Source organism: Micropterus salmoides, unplaced genomic scaffold (assembly GCF_014851395.1).
Source record: "Micropterus salmoides isolate LMB-PRFRI ecotype aquatic unplaced genomic scaffold, ASM1485139v1 Ms_hic_scaffold_20, whole genome shotgun sequence".
NCBI classification, from domain to species: Eukaryota; Metazoa; Chordata; class Actinopteri; order Centrarchiformes; family Centrarchidae; genus Micropterus; species Micropterus salmoides.
Genome location: NW_024041151.1, coordinates 22,763,386 through 22,780,777, shown reverse-complemented (window position 1 = coordinate 22,780,777; position 17,392 = coordinate 22,763,386). Strand labels below are relative to the sequence as shown.

General features: G+C 39.6%; 1 protein-coding gene across 3 annotated transcripts in view; it reads right to left on the bottom strand.

The window, feature by feature from the left end:
• Window positions 1-17,392, bottom strand: part of cntfr (ciliary neurotrophic factor receptor) — a 254,053-nt gene that overhangs the window by 201,160 nt on the left and 35,501 nt on the right. The window contains exon 1 of one of the 3 annotated variants that reach the window (XM_038733845.1): window positions 17,146-17,223. The exons of the other annotated variants lie outside the window; for them this stretch is intronic. The gene's annotated coding sequence lies outside the window, so the exon portion shown is untranslated. Of the gene's footprint in view, window positions 1-17,145; window positions 17,224-17,392 lie in introns of those variants that run through there. 3 annotated transcript variants of the gene reach the window in all.

The window sequence follows — 17,392 nt, the reverse complement described above, 5'->3', positions numbered from 1 at the left end:
GTACATGTGTCAGCAAAGCAGTTTGTATATAGCTTTTAAAAAGTGACACTGCCTAGTTTCTTATGTAAATGCACCATAAAGTGAATATATAATGTTATTTTTATGTTTATGGGCACATGTGCTTTGCATACATTTGAAGGTTTGCCTATCTTACAGTGTTACAAACTGCGCAATGACTGAACCACCTCTCATTAAGTTGTTAAAATGGGGGGAAATGAGCACGCTGAGAGGTAAGATGAGAGAAGTTTCAAGTGACAATTTGTAACATTTTCATATGTGCAAATCCTCCACGGGCAACTGGTACAGCATAGTTAATCAGGAGGTCAGACAGTCCTGATCTAGGCCGTGTTCAGACTGTAGGCCAAAGTGATCCAAATCTGATATTTTTTGCACATATGTGAACATCGTCATTTTGTGAACAGCCCGTGTCGCATGGAATCTGATCTTTTCCAGTTCGGATTTGAGCCACTTTCATGTGGTCCAAATCAGATAAAAGTCCAAATTTTTGAAATGCGACCACAGTCTGGACAATCAGATCGAAATTTATTCAGCTGTGACGTTCACAGTTCTGCTCTAGACTCCGACTCAGCATCCAAACACACCTCTGTACAGAAGTAGCAGCCACCTCCATGTTCACTCCTGTACGACAGCGTGCTGCATGTGACATCGTATTATTCTTTTGCACATGTGGGTCACTTTCAGGCTGTGCCCAGTTCACTCTGGAGTCTGATATGGGCCATTATTTATAAAAGAATGTGAACAGTCAACCAAAAAAATCTATTTGTGAGATTGAAATATACAGGGGAAAGGACAGTAGGAATGGTTAGACTGTATACCTGCAAGTGTTTGTATTCTCACCTTTATATGCCACAAAGAATAACAAAACACAGTCATAGTCATCTGTAAAAAAAAAAAAAAAAAAGGCCTTATATAACAAGTGAGCCCAGTGTGCACTGAATTACATTAATAGTCAATACCCAGTGGGAGCACTCAGGGCCAGTTCAGGGAGTGTTCTTATAGAGCAGCAAAAGGTGATGACATAATGGTTTTGTCTTACAATATTCCCCTAATTACACTGAGTAAATAATGGCATGTTATATAAATTAAAAGAAGAAAAAAACAGAACGGTCTAGACCTGCTCTACATGAAACGTGCCCTGACATTCTTCTCTTATGATTTGGCGCTATATAATTTTTTTGATTTATTTATTTATTTACAGTCCCCTTGCCAGATGTTATTAGGCATCCTAAAATAGTAAACTGTTCTAATACAATAAAATACATTATACAACTGACAAAAGGTAAAAAATTACACTGTGTTACAAATCACAAATAATCGAGTAAACAATAAAATTTAATTCAATATAAACTTGTTATTGTGGTGTCCGAACAATAATGCTGCGATGATGTGTTGAGAAGAAATCCGCTTGACACTGTTCTTGATCATAAAAGTTTATTACATCAAGGAGTTCAGCATCAATTACAAGCTCTGCAGCAGCTTGGAGAGTGACCCAGCCGGATGACCACTCTGTCTCTCTGTACATCAAACACAGCTTATATAGGACAAGGTTAGGTATCTGTTGGATACCATATAAGGGTCTGAGTCTGCAAACTAAGGCACCAATCCATATAAGAGCAAAGTTCTATAGGATAAGTGTAGACATCTTGTTGGACACCAGATAAGGGGTCTGAGCCTCCACGTAACCACTGACCTCTGCTCTCCCCTTAAAGGTCACTAATCCTCTATCCAGCTGCTACAGTTCTATGTTAAACTGTTATGCGTCAAATGCACATATGTTATACACCACATTATCAGACATGTTAGTGTGGGTGAGAGAGACGTGTGAAAACCTAATTACATGTATCTTATAGGCCGAGCTGTTCTTCCCCGCAAAAAGCTTTTCATTTTACCATCTAATCACTAAATGATGATTCATCTATTTTTGTGAGTTGAGATCTTTACAGCTACCTTAGATTCTGTCTTGTCTGGTTACCTGTGTCCTGACATGGCATCCCTCCAGCAAAAACAGAGATCCTAGTTATTGACGACCATACGTGCTGCGGGAGGGGTGATTCATCAGAACCAACCCATTCATAGTTCAAAACTTACGTCCTAGCTTAATGTGTGTGCTATCCAGTTGCTTTTAAAAAAATACTGAGAAATGTATTATTGTAGATTAAACTGACAAACTATCTACAGCTGATGTCAATGTTATCCTTTTGTTTTGGTATTATCTAATGTATTGTATGTTTTCCTGCACATGTTCGGGATGATAAAGATGCATAAATGTTTCCCCTTTTTCAGTCATCTCAGTGTACTCAGCGCAGCTCAGTTTCCTGCTGTGGACCTCAAGTGTATAGATTTATAGCTACAAAGAGCTGCATTAATTTTCCTAGTGGTTACAGGATTTACAGATACTTGCCCTAGAATGACCCGAGGAAGGGTCAAAAATTGCTCAAGGCCTTTCCCCATCACCTGTCCGTCTCACACAAAATACACAAACTTATACAGTCTACTTATTCATGCACACTGTAGATATCAAGCTCCATGACAGCGAAAGAATCGACAGCTGTGTTCCACATTGGAAAAGACTGACATTTAACTTCATACAAGGCAATCATGTAATTAGAAGAACCTTTAATTTCACACAGAAAAGATGACTGTAGGCTATTACTCATTATTTATTCATAATTCCCAAAATGCACCTTTGTTCACAATTCAAATTTGAGTAGAAACAGTGTTTAAATCCTACAGGGCAAAATTCGAAAATAATATGCCAGGGAGAGGTGAATTTTGATGTCAGTTCTTAAAACTCAATGTTGGGTTGATTCTGGGGTTATTTTATAAGAAAACAAGTCAAGATGTCACTGAAGGCTTACGTAAACCACCAGTATTTGATCCCCACGAGGAATTCACAGGAAGAAGTCACCATAAAATGTGTGTGTAAAGCAACACTTAACTTAAAATATACCAACCAAACATCATCCCTGACTCTGAAAAGAGTTCATTTCATGCCAGCCTTCAGATCAGAAGTAGAATCAGGAAGCTATTCTTATGCTTAGAAAGTCAGGGGAAAATGTAAATGTCTAGGAAGCTGTCATTGCTTGTTACTGGGAAATATTTTACATTTGACCCTGCAACAGACTCTGAAGCTTATTATTGAGTTGTCCTGATAACTGTTCTTTCACATGCTGTATTACTTTTGCAATGGCCTGATATATACTGGTAAGGGATAAGGGATTTCTACATTAGCTGCATTTTTGAAATTAGTCAGAAAGCTATTCCTTCCTGCAAATCATATGGAGAAAACTAGTTGTCATGTCAAACATGTCAAAATTGATATAAAAAAAGGTTTCATCTTAAAAAGCCAAGAGGGTGACAAACACAGAATGGCAAAGAGAGAGAAATAATGAACCCTCAAGCCAGTCAGAAGGACAAAGAGAGGAGAGTGAGACCCCGGGGGGATGTTCAATGAGATACTGACTGCTCTCATCATTGCATCCATCCACCTCGGCAACACGAGATGTAAATGCAGTCAAACTAGAGGGGAGGCATGAATGGAGAGGGAAAAAAGAGGCAGGGAAAATAAGAACATTTTGTTAGTGTTCTCTCCTCTGGCAGATTGATAACAACTGTCTGACTTGGTATGAGATGGGAATGCAAGGGCAGAGGGAGTGACGGGAGGAGTGATATAAGGTAAAATGAATTGATAGGCTTTATTTAATAGATGAAAGAGCGAGTGTGGCTGACAGTTTGACAAAGATGGTCATACTTGGTGGGAGATGAAGACAGAGGGGGAAGGGAGTGGTACTGGGAGGGCTTGGAAGGGGCTAAATGCTGTTATGTCTTGAGTGTGGGAGATGGAGCAAGGTGGGAGACTGGCCAATTGACAAAGAATGACAAATGTTGATCTGAATGCCAGGAACTAAACACCATAAAAGTTTCATTTGAAGAAGCATTTTATATTCACCTTGCAATTCACAGTTAAATTATATTGTACATGTAAAATACAAATGAAAAATGGATCTAAAGATAAAAACCTAAGGACAAACAGTGAGGAACATAGTTTTGCAAAGCCAGCCAAAACATTTCACTGTGTTCATTGCGGTCTGGCAAAGGTAACAAGACATTTGCTACAACAACCTACATTATTGCAATTAATCTTTAAACTAGTGATGCACTGATCCAATGCTGATCAATTCAATTCGATTATGCGCATACAACACGCTGGGAGACCAGAACATTTTGCAGAAAGAACTACAAGCCTTTTGTTTACAAAATTAGGAAGCAATGCTTAAGTCAAACCGGATGTAATTAGTCTCTTCATCAAAGTGAGGAATACAGCTCAATAATAATAAGAATTTCACACTGATATCAAAATGTCAGATTGGTGCATCCCTACTGTAAACCTCAAATTTCTTCTCAACAATTTGTTATTGAGGTGAGACAGATTGAGATATTGAGATTGAGGACAAGTTGCATCATTCTAATTTCAGATCAAGAACTTTTTTCTTAAAAGTTAGCTGGTGAGAGCTGTACAGCAACACCCAAATGAAATGAAATACAGTGTTGCTTGTTGCAGTCATTATCAGAGGTCTAACTTTCAGCTGCCTGCCTCAGTGGATTGTTAATGAACTATTTCAAGACTATGAAACCTACCAATTAGTAAGTTCTTGTGACTTAAGATAGTCTTACAATGCTAAAGGGCTGAACAGCTTGGCAGGCTAAAGAGTGACTAAAGGCTGACATGCAAGATGACTGGCAGGCTGATAAAAAGACATCTCTGCTGTTCTGTGACTAAGTAACTAGATAAAGGTGTGGTGAGAAAGGATTACAAAGTGGAAGAGAGGATGTGAGAAACACATTGAGAATGAGTGAGGTGGTCTGGCGAAGTGAATTGTCACCTCGTCTGGACTACGTAGGTCAGTGATAAGGAGAAAACAAGCGATAGAGAAAAAAAGTCAGATGCAGGCAAGAAGGGAAAAAGCAGGATAGCAAACGCTGTCAAAGTTGGCCAAAGAGAGAGATTGATTGCAAGGCCAAGTGGATGGATATCAAGAAAGATCAAAAGCACGCAAGGGAGAAAAAAGGGAGGGATGAAGGGAGAACTGAGGATCAAAATAGGACTAAAAAGGGACTAAACTGGCTATCAAAAGGAGGGATGGGGCAAATCGAGGGGTAGAGACAGGGAGGGAGGGCAGAGGCTGAGGGAAAATGATGGGAAATTGACATGAAAATGAGGGGACGCTTGGGGAAAAGCCGGCGCGCTGTGACACCTGAGGTTTGTGAGGGTTTATGGCAGGTTGGCTCAGCACGATAAGATAACTGCCGCCTTATCTGTGGCCGTCAGACGGCTAACACACACATACATGTAAACTGACACACATGCCGCTCACACATGTACCGTTTCCTTTGACCAGTGGAAAGCAGACATGGACAAAAACAGTACTGGGGGATTGACAGACTGGTTTGGGGCTATGACTGGAACTAATTCATATGTCTGTGCATGTGTATTTTGTGCTTAAATCTGTATGTGGTTTTGTGTGTATACTGTACTTGTGATAAGGGACAGGAATTATACTTCTCTTTAAAGCTTGGTTTGTATACTAGGTTGGTTAAAATGATACTTGTTTATGCATTCATGTGAGTATGTATTCTTGCACTGCATGTGTGCAAACGGCGGTTTCTCTGTGTCTCTAGGTATGTGAAAGATGTCATGTCAGTGGACATCAATCGATGTGTTGGTTTTGTTTGCTACCTACTGCAAAGTCTTGGCCCAGGTTATACACTGTCTCTCATAGTGGCTTGTATGTAAATAATGTTGCAGTACTGGGAGGCAGGCAGAGCTGTACAAACCATTGTGGGATAAAAGAAAGAAAGCTGGTGACGGAATTTAGGCTTTTTGTAATGTGTGACAGTTTTGAGGTAGTCACTATTATGTACTGTTTTTAAAAGAAAGCGTATGGACATAACTGAGACACAGGCAAACTACAAAATTCAACTAAATTGAACAAACTTTATGATTTTGTGCTGCAAAGTAAGCAAATTATATAAATCAGAGGCAAAAGAGGAAAGAAACATCAAGTATTCAATTTTGTCCTGCCGCAGTTTTATGACCAGCTACAGCTTTGGACACTGGTTACTGTGAAGAGGTGATTTTCAAAGTGCTGTTAAAGCTAGGGTAGGTAACATTAGAGAAACCAGCTAGAGAGAAATAAATGGTTGTGAAGACTTGAATTTTGATGGACAAAACTATAAAGATGTGCGTAACTACTGCACGCACAAATAGACCCATATAAAATCATATTTCCTTACACCCAGTGTCTTCACACGCCTTTACAAACATACCACAGGCACACACTGACCATGGGGACATACGAATACTGTAACCCTTAAGGGGATCGTTGCTATTTAGATCCATGTTATAAAATAAATCAACATCATGATCTACCATCATTACTTTGGCAGGGTGTCAGGGACAGAGATTGGATTTTTATAACCTGGTTGCTTTGACGTGAAGGCTGTGAGAGCCAGTCTAACGATTCACCGGTCATCTACAGCCATAAATGTTAATTAACAGCTTTAGCTGCTGGACATTCATTTCCTGCTATAGCAGAGAGGGAGGGCTCATAAAAATAGGGTGCACGTGGGGTATGTCACGTGTGTGTGTGTGTGTGTGTGTGTGTGTGTGTGTGTGTGTGAGTGAGATTATAACTGTGTATATGTCCTCGTGTGTCTGTGAGAGTGCGTGAGTGTCGTTCGTGTGTGTGTAGCATCATGTGTGACAATGTGTGAATGTCTGCGTGTTCCAAGGACACCGGTGATGAAAACTGTCCCAAAGGCTCCTCTGTCCTTTTCTAATACAGCTATAAGCTGTCAGCCCAAACTATAACTACCTAGTCACACCATGACAACATAATAAAGCTATATAGGGGGAAAGTCAGGTAAAAGTCACGCCATGGCCACATATCAGTGTCCTACACGTACTACGTCAGGAGAGAGTTACACTGTGACATCACAAAGAGCAGTAAAAGGACGTATATAAGGTGAAAATGACAACAGGGAATCGCGTTACAGCTATGTTTGTACACTGAATATCACTAGATTTTTTTTTTAGCTGTTTGGACTTTTTGGACCATTATTTTCTAACATTTTATGCAGTAACAGGGATCTACTCTAACCTTTTTCCCAAGGAGCACATGCTCCTAAATGTTTTCATTTAGGAGAACACAAATTGGGGGGTGGGGGTCGCGTGCAGTCGATATTGACTACCAGCTATATACAGCGTGCTAGCATCAAAAACCCAGGTGTTTGTTTTCTAACATTAACTTAGCTCTCCTTATTAGCTAGGCTCCTTGCATGCTTGCTAATAACTTTTTTAAGCTGGGACTCTGACATTAACAGCGTGCAGCTGTGTTCATGAGGGAGAGGGAGAGAGCGAGAGAGAGAAAGGGACGAGCGAGAGGATGTGCTGCGCAAAGACGCTACAGTGCTGTGCAATCAAATACAATTTTAAATAGGCCTAGTAAAAAATATCGAAAATCAATCTGTGGCGGTCAGCCTTGATATTGTAAGTAAATGAACGTATGGGAAACACAAAGCATATTTATACTATGTGTTTGCTCCTTCTCCTTGTGTTCAACTCTGGTATGAAACCATTGAAGGAGAAACTAGTTTTAATGAGTGTATTAGTGTAATATTATAAATTTAGATAAAAAGTTCTATTTTAATCTAATAGTATAACTTTAGTATGTTAATATAAATTATTTAATTTAACTATGTGCAGGCTATTGTCATTTTATGTTATAGTATACTATACAGCCAACCACTAGTATAAAATTAAAAAAGAGCAGTTTCATGTTTTCAGTCATTAAATACTTGTGCAAAAAAATGGCTGACTTTCTTAATTTGTTAATTTTCTTAATTTCTTAATGCTGCAATCTCATCAATAATTACAACCATTCATGCAGGAGGAGTTCAACATTTGAAAGTTTACTGTAGCATGTCAAACTTTTTTAATGTCTCACCCAATCCTGGCTGTGATTGGTCACTTGACGAAAAGTTTATCAGTTTATGAAAAGTTGAACACGTTTCAACAGAAGGCACCTGATATAGCTTATAGCCAGCTAGCTAAACCCACAACTTTCTGATCTACTCCCTACCGTCTTCTGTCTCACCGCTCCAGCTGCTGACATCTCTGTCTTTGTTTTGTAACGAGCTGCTCAAGCGGCCACCGAGCGACCCGCCCACCGGGATCTCTTGGTGCTAGCTGGCTTTTTTCCTACCAGAGTTTCAACAACTCTCATTTGATTGACACCAGCAATGCGTCTCATCCTTGATGTTTTGAATGATTTAAGGCGTAGCGCAGCGCTGCAGGCAGGATGGAGGGGATTATTGTAGGTTGTAGTTATGGTAGTCACTCGCATATTGTGCTTGTAAATCGTTTTTCCGGTTTGCACGTATCAATTTTTAGGGGCATATGTGAGAAAAATGGTCGCACTGTAGAGTCTTGAGTAAGTAATTAATCAGAAAAATAATCAACTAATAAATTAAGAAATAAGTGTATAAACATTATACATACATGACTTCAGACGTAGGGCTGAAAGAATGACATGTTTAATTAGCCAATAGACTGTTCTTTTTATCAATTAATCATTTTTTTCTCAAGCTCAAACGCCAAATCTTCTCTGGTTTTTGTGCTATTCTGTTTTAAATCATTATAATCTAAATATTGTTAATAACTTTGTAACAATTAGAATTGAGTCATTTTTAGGGCAAAGCCACTGTGGCTTCAAAACAGTCTGCAATCAACAGTTGGGAGTCATTGTGAACAACATCCATGCAACTATTAAGCATTTGAGCATGAAATCATAGGAGCCGTCACAAAAATGATCAATTCGCTACCAGCTTCAGTTGGTCAACTGCACTAATTTAGTAGGAGAAGACCATGGGAATTAAAGGAATCTCTTCAAAAATGTATTAATTACGGTTTCTCAAAAAAAAAAGTGCTGGTTGGTGAATCAGACACATGCTCACTCATAACACAGTTAATTTACCGTCTATCATGTGTGTGATCATATTTTAGGAGGTTTTTTTGGACGTTAGCAAAGTACCCACCTGGTTTTCTGCTTCCCTTTTGGTGCTGGAGAGATATATGCGTAGAGGGTGAGAAAATGGTGTTTTGACAGTGAGGTTTGTTTTGTTTATTTAAATGATTTAAACACAAATTTGTCAGGAGGAAAAATACCATATAAGAACTCCATTCGTGGCATCGCAATGAAAAATTAGCAACTTGCCAGATTAGTTATAAACTCTATGTACGTTCAAAGTTAGCTAACACTTTACATTAAAAAACGCATGTGTAGTTATACCTACACTGTAAAGTCTTTAGCTGTTTGTGATATCACATATCCCTTGTTAGCAAATGTTAGCTAGCGAGTTAGCTGTTAATGTTTACTGTTAACGTTACATTCATGGTGTTGCTTATTTCTTATATAGTGTATTAGTGGTGTGGGTTTCCTTTATATGGTATCCGTTATACTCAGTCTCCATCACTGGTAGGTGATACTTCTGCGCATCAGGCTCAAAACCACCAGGCCAAAGGAGCCTGGATAATGGCCGGAGCTGGCCTCAACTGGCACCATGTTGTAACACACAAAAAATGAAGGCATTATACTGTTAATGTTTCCACTAGTTTGTTAATGTTTTCTGCTAGTGTAATTTTTATTCAACTGTATTCTTACTAGTCCTGGCTGGCTAATTAATGAAGATGAAAACCAAACGATGAACTGTGTACCAGTGTTAGCCCTGGCAGTGGAAAACAGAGCTAATGGAGACAAGCCATAACTCTCTGTTTCCATCTCACTGTCAACGCCTCCCATCCTCCTCTCCCTTCTCCCCCATGCCCCATCTATCAATCCATTTATCCATTCTGCCTCATCATCCCGCTCTCTCTCTCTCTCCCCCCCCTCTCTTTCTCCTCTTATCTATCCATTTATCCACCACCATTTCAGGCCGTTGTACTATTCTGACCATGAAGATGTTTTACAGGTCACCCCACCTCCCATCCTCCTCTTCAACCCCCCCTTCCCCAAACAGATAGGGAGAAAAGCCCCCATGTTGGAGTCACGGTTCACTGGTTTCTAATTATGTGTTCACTGTAGGAGCCTGGTCAGAATATTTCATTTAGACCCATGAGAGAGAGATAAGAGAGACAGGAGGGAATGAAGAAGGGAGGAAAAGACAGAGAGGCAAGAAAGAGAGGATGAAGAGAAGCAACACACACCTTACAGTATACATGAATGCAGTTCATTTACTGTCTATATTGTCCAGGAATTACAACAGACAGCAGTAAGACTAAGAAAGAGCAGAAAAGAAAATGTGATTTTCTTTTCTTGATTTGTTTACATTTATAGTCTTAATATGTGTTCACAACACATATGGTTTGCAATTAGTTATTAGCTATAATTGGAGGTTTACGTTAAATTTCATCAGTTATGATTTGGATTTTACCTGAGGTAACCGTAACAGTGCACTTGCGCTACCTTGAGGGGATGTATCACCAGACCGTAACTTATCAAAAACAACACATTTGTGTACTTTTATGTCATGCGCTGCTCATCAACTTTATCCTGCACATGTAAACATCTCCTCCTGACAAATTGACTACTCGCAGGGCTAGTTGGTGAAGCATTGGTGCTGTTTAGCTAACTGCTAACATATTAAACAGCTGGGAACATGCTAGTAACTCAAAATAATTCCCCAAGTGATTTCCTCTGCACTGGGCCATTTACTTACTGTTTACTTTACCGTTCTCTGGATCATACATCATTTCATTAATTATAGACATTCAGTGAGGAGGGGGAAAAGCTCCATGAGCAAACAAGCTCGCTAACTGATTCGAGCTGTCAGTCAACAAGCTTCTTAGCTTGGTATCTAATGAGCTTCTCTCATAATTATCTGCAAACCATTCCTCTGTGGAGCAGTTTACACACACAGTATATACAGACAGGGTTAAATATAAGTGGAAGGTGCAACACAGCTAATAAGCTAAGACAACTTCCTCCATCTTGAACTCCCTGGTTCACTCAAAGGTCAGCACTGTTAAGATGGCTTGCTATTGGTGAGTGGAACAAATTTCCAGGTCAACGTTAAACTAAATTGAACAGGACAAGAAAGATTTGTGGGGATTAATTAATAGGCTGTTTAAAACTCTTGAGATGATGGACCAAAACAGCCCGGAGGAATCTTGATGTACTTTCACATCCATCTCCAACATTTAACCAACCCACAAACTTGTGTACAAAGGCTTGCCCAAACCCAAACAAACAGCTTTTTTATCACACGATGTGTAAAATGTCTCCAGACTTTGCTTTTTGGTAATTAAACAACAATTAGGAGGATTGAACATGTAAGTACAGTTAAATGTGCCACACACACATACACAAGTTGCCCCCTCTCAATGATCTTAAATGACTGGTATCATTATGTTGGTGTGCGGTTGCCAGCTGTAATATTTCCTGTGGTCATTAGACCATCTGGTGTCCTGACTCCTCTCATATCTCTCTCTGTCTCCCTCTTCTTTCTTTGCCTGTCTGCCTTCTTGTGCTGCTCAGCCCAAGTCTATTGCTCAATGTATTTTTTCAGTGTTTCTCCATCTTTCCCTTTCTTCATATCTCTTTTATCCCCAGTTTGTTTTTCTCTGTGCTCCTTTTATATACATTGTATATGTATATTTCACTCACTCTCATCCTCATGCAGCCTCTCACAGCTTGTTGCCCCTGGCCACTTCATCCATCTCTCTGTAATAGAAACCCTTTGATGTATGCAGCCATTTAGGTCCAATATGTAAATTGGATAGATTTGGAGCCTCCTTTATGTAGGGGTCAACATCCCTTTGAATTAAAGCTTCTTCAGTGCTGTAACATTGGTATTGGTGAATAAAAAGTAACACATAGTTTCATCCAAATACTCAGGATTTTAAAAAAGACGCCCTCACATTTAATCATTTTTATCTGATAAATGCTTTGTAGATAAGGCAAGAGGAAAAAATGTCTAAAAAGTGATTGCTTCTGTTTTTTTTAAGCTTATAGAAACATTTGCAGCTGTAATAATTTGTCAGTTTGTTGAGTTTGCTCTTACTTTGTGAGACTGACGTTTACTCTTCAGTGCAATCACAAAAGATATGGCTATGTTTGTTATTCCTTTATCTGCTATCCTCAGGTCTCTCTTGCAAAAGAGGTCTTGAACTCAATGAGATTACATGATTATATATATATAGACTTCCACAGACTTGGCAAGAAGCTCTGAAGCTGTTCTGGAGGCTTGTGGTGGCCTGACTCCTTTTACTTCATGTTGGTTTTTCTTTGCCTGGTGAAGTGACTTCTGTTGCATTTTCATTGGCCTATACTTCACATTGTCAGAGCTAAGGCAAGCCGTCACAATAACACTGCATGTAATGGTTCCCTCAATTTAATCATCCCAGTGAGATGTTGTAATGGGAGCAGTCCCATTTAATGTACAGCCCCATGATTAACTGAGGTCTAAATTCACTCAAGTGCAAACACCTATTTAAAGACAAAATCAGATGACTTTTGCTTAGTTAGTCAGAGGGTCCAAGTCCATATACAATGCAAACTTACATAAACACACCATCTCACAGAAATAGGTGTGCAGAAGGTGTGTGCTCTGTCTCAAGCCCCGAATCTCCCTCCATGTGTTTCTGATGATCAATAAACTCTCAATATGTTTCACTCCTATCCAGTAAAACTCTGTGCATGGCAATTTAAAAGCTCAATTTGCCAAACATTATTTGTACAAGCAACAATGCACACATGTCAGTTAGAGTCCAGTAAAAACTTCATTCTAAAAAGGTACGTCCTACAAAGTCTAAGTTATTACAGTAAAAACGTAATTTCCAGCACTGAAATTTCACTACATGCACCACAAAAATCAATACAATACAATGTAACAAGCCTACCTTGCTTGAGACCAACCATCTCTCCCCTGATTAGTTTTTCACTTTTTTCTCTGCTCGCCTGTCTACCTGTGTCCCGTCGCATGTGTGAAACGAAAACCTGATTGCCTCATTTCGTCCTGCTGATGGCCGCTCGCCTCCTCCGCTCCTTGCATTTTTAATGACTGGAATTTCTTTGAAGTGCACGTGTGGCAATATAATAATCTATAACAAATTTCAAAATGAAATATCATTGCTTTTGTAAAGGGACAGAGGATTTGTTAGATAAATGATTTTGAGAAATGAGGAAAGATGTGAGTATTTTCTTTGAGGTTAAAGTCAGTGCCACATTTATTTTTTCTCCAGGGGCAGAGTGTGATCTGTTTTGATCTGTCTGCAGACTGGACTTCACAGGCTACCTAAATGTAACATAATGTAAATTTTATTTGATAGCAAGACTGCTGTCATTGAATTTGCACATTTTCATGTCCTATTTTGTTATTGACTAACTTTCTTCTCTTGATCCAACTGATAATCAATCCCAAGAGCCCTTATGACTGCTATTGTGCGAAAAGTACAAAAAGCTCAAGCTCAATAAGTCAAAATAACTATAATAAAACAGCTTTCCAAGAGAGGGAGCTTTCACAATTTAGACCCTTCACTATCACAGCTTTCCTCCAAAGAAACAGCAGATTGCTCAGGTTCTATATATAGCGGGAGGAAAAAGAGATTGCACCATTACCATAGAAAAACCCTATATGTTTAAGTCTTTGCAACACTCAACAGAGAGGGCATTTGTTCAAATGTGGACGGGAAAATTGTTCTTGCCTTTTGCTTTTATCTGTAAAATCTATAGCAGACAAAAGGTGGTGTAATCTCCATCCACTGTCCATTCACCTCCGAGACAGCGATAAGAATGATGTCTGTCTGCTTCCGTCATGCTTTTTTATTTCCTTTTTCACTAAGTGGGCCAAGGACTAGGCAGGCTATACGTTTTTGTTACTTAAAAAGGCAACAAGCAGCAGATACAATATGTAAAAAAAAAAAGGAAACAAAAAAAACCAAATCCATTACACTTCACATTCAAACTGCAAAAGGCTATTTATACTCCAGTACAATAAATAGTTTCTGTGAAATGAAATCTCCAATGGTTTAGTCATGCCACACTTTTCAAAAGCTACTTGTTTGGCAGCGTCCCACGTGTTCATGGGGTTTAAAGGCACTGACACGAGGCCAAGGTGGCTGAGGTGTTTTGAAAGGGTTTCAGCAAATGAGAAGCTATTTCTCAGCAGGGGTTGGTGTAATTATTCAATTTGTGTGGCTACATGAATAATACATAATCAAAATTTACTTGAGCCAAAGGCTTCTAACTCACTTGAACCTAAACATACATAGGGATGGGGATCGAGACCCAGTTCCAAAAGGACCCAGTTCCAAAATTTCTCAAAACCCGAAAATCAATAAGGTTCAAGCTTATCAATACTGCTATCAAGACTTGCAGGCTATGATGTAATGTTATGTCTTGAGCATGTAATCGATAAGAAAATCATCAGGGTGCAGTCTCTGCTTGCTGTCGGCTCTCACACACACACACACACACACACACACACACACCGGCAGCAGAGTGAGAGGCTGCGTCGTCGCGGTGTAATATGGTGAGGGTTAAGTTAGCTCCAACTACTGTAACGTTAGTTGATGACAGCTACGCTCGTTACTGTAAGTACGTGCGATAAACCTTCGCAAGTAAAAAGACAATACTTTATCAATACACCTGTCTGTAAGGTAACGTTAAACATGTAGAAAAGGTTAATTTAATCATCTCTGTCCTCAGTATCTCATCCTGTATGTTTTATACAAGCACAGCTAACGCTAGCTTGGCATTAGCCAAATGTTAAAAACAAGCTAGATAGAAAGCTGTCTGTCTGGAGCACAGACTGGTCTGTAGTCTTAAAAACTCAGCTGCTGGCTGAGACAAACCAGCCGCTCCTCCTTCTACCTGGTAACGTTACCTGCAGCCAGCGAGAGAGGGGGAGGGACTGATACAGACTGATGTTCTTTCTAAACGTCACTCACTACTTGTGATGTCAGATAAAGTTATTGAGTTACTTTGCTGTTGTAAAATTAATGTTGCTGCTCTAGAGGCCTACCTCATGTCCGTTGGGTCTGGTCTTACCAAATAACCATAAATAATAGTAAAGTATCGATAGTGGTATCGATAAAGAATCGGATCGTTAAGCAGTCTCAAGGGTATCAGTATCAATAAAAATTAACAATCCTCATCCCTAAACATACACATCATCTGCACTTGGAAGCATATTTACAGTGCCACATATTTAGGGTATTAGATATATATTCCAACTCTTCACCTCCAAGACATGAATATCCAGTCCAGACTGCCTTCTCTTCCTCTTAGAAAAAGGCGGCCTCCACTCTCCATAATAAAACTGTCAGTGCCTCATAGCGGAGAGTGCACTGCTTTTAAAGGGAATAAGAGGATATGATTTGATTGGCCATGATTGATGCCAGCCAGCTCACACACCCACTGATAATGTATTCCTCCTAAACACAATCTGCTTCCATGTGTGCCACAGGTGTTCTCTTCCTTAAATATAAAAACGACTCCCTACGCCTCGCATGTAGGTTTTTGTCTAATGAGATTAGGAGGATTGCTCGGAGTCAAGGAACATGAAGTAAGTCTAGAGTATAGTCCATTATGTCCTTGAAAACCCATTTAAAACCAACTTTACATATTGCATCACTGCTCCAAAACGGCACAGTGCCACAACCGTCTAAATCCATGTTAATTTAGGCAAGCAGAAAGCAAGCAAGTAGAGGCATTTGCATTTCAAATGAGAAAGACTCGACCACTAAATTACTACATGTCGGGTTTTCTACCTTGAGAAGCCGTGACGCTAAATCCAGTTTAGAAGTTCACACTGCAAGAACATCTTGGGGTACAATGTAAGCACAATCTGTCTATGCTGCTGCAGGCGGGGACTACAGAGCTGGTGTGTGTTTCTAAGTTAATGTGTGTGCTGTACTGTGGGAATCGTATTCCTAATGGGAGTGTCACAGCCCCGTGAGAATCCCTTATGCCTGTCTTTTGAACATAAAGCCTCCGAAAAGCCTCTTGCACATGAAAAATGATTGGAAGCGCTAAGTCAAGCACAGCCCCAAGCACAAAGTGGGAATCATTGTCAGAAAAAATTGTGTTTTTATTCCAATAAAATTCATAATCCTCCCCACTGAGGTTATCTGTAGTGTGTGTGTGTGTGTGTGTGTGTGTGTATACGTTATATTTAAACAACGCTATCGTGTACTGTACATCAAAAGGAAATTGCTAGAGCCTTGGGTGCATTAACAGTCTATTATGAACAATGTCAACCACGTCACGCCACGTTTTTTGTTAAACTGTTGATTTCAAAGGTCTTACCAATTTTGCAATTTTGACCCATTTCTTCCGGGGTAGCTTTTCTTTTTCCTATTCTTTTTTGCCATTGCTTGTCACACAAATTCTCTTAAAATAGCAGTGCTGATCCAAGATAGGCTTATCTCATAGTGACGCTACTTTAGTCGTGTTGTGACCAGGGATGTTGAATCAGTTTTATACTGTTCAGATCCTAATGCATTCCAGGCAATGGAGATGGACATGACTGTCAGAGAAGCGGTGATGTGGTGATCATTTGAAGACTTGGAATTCATGCTCAGTCAATTAAATTGCCCACCATAAGCTTCACTCGCAGCCATTTATCAGTGAAATGAGTCGCAGCAGAAGCCACTCATGACTCAGCAGAATTCTTACATCTCAGTGATGTGTTTCTATTCTTTGGTATTAAGACTGCAGCACTGAAGATTTTGGATTATTTTAAACTAATTAACACCCCTGCAGCCAGTCAGGACGGAGTGCATGCAGAGGCTACGGTGCTATTTAGGAATCAACCCTGAGAGGATATTCTTCACTGTGAATGTGCTAGTGATGCAAGCAGGTGAAGTCATGTACCAACTGCATCATCACACTATTAACAATAACAGGTACCCAATTGTCTACCAATGTATTGTTTTGTTTAGTTTGGTATATTATTTTATTGTATTATATAATATACCCTGTTAACCTGGTACCTCATTACAGTAAATTCTAAATGCTTGTCCTATCTTAAGTTTCAAAGACTATCTCCTCTCAGACCTCATACCTTAAGAAATCCTGACTAGAGCTGGAAACTCGATTCTTCAATCAGCACTCGTCCTGTCATGCCTTGAAACGGCTGTCTCACTTCATGTCACTGGCGCTAGATTGCTATAACAGAAAAGACAAGCAGATGTTAGCTTTAGAGAGTCCAGAGGCATTAATCGTGTCGGTGGAGAGAGAGGAAACCCCACTGTTTTGGGGAGTTTCTTCCAAATTATGGGCCCAGGACAGAGGTTTCAACAGACGTAGCA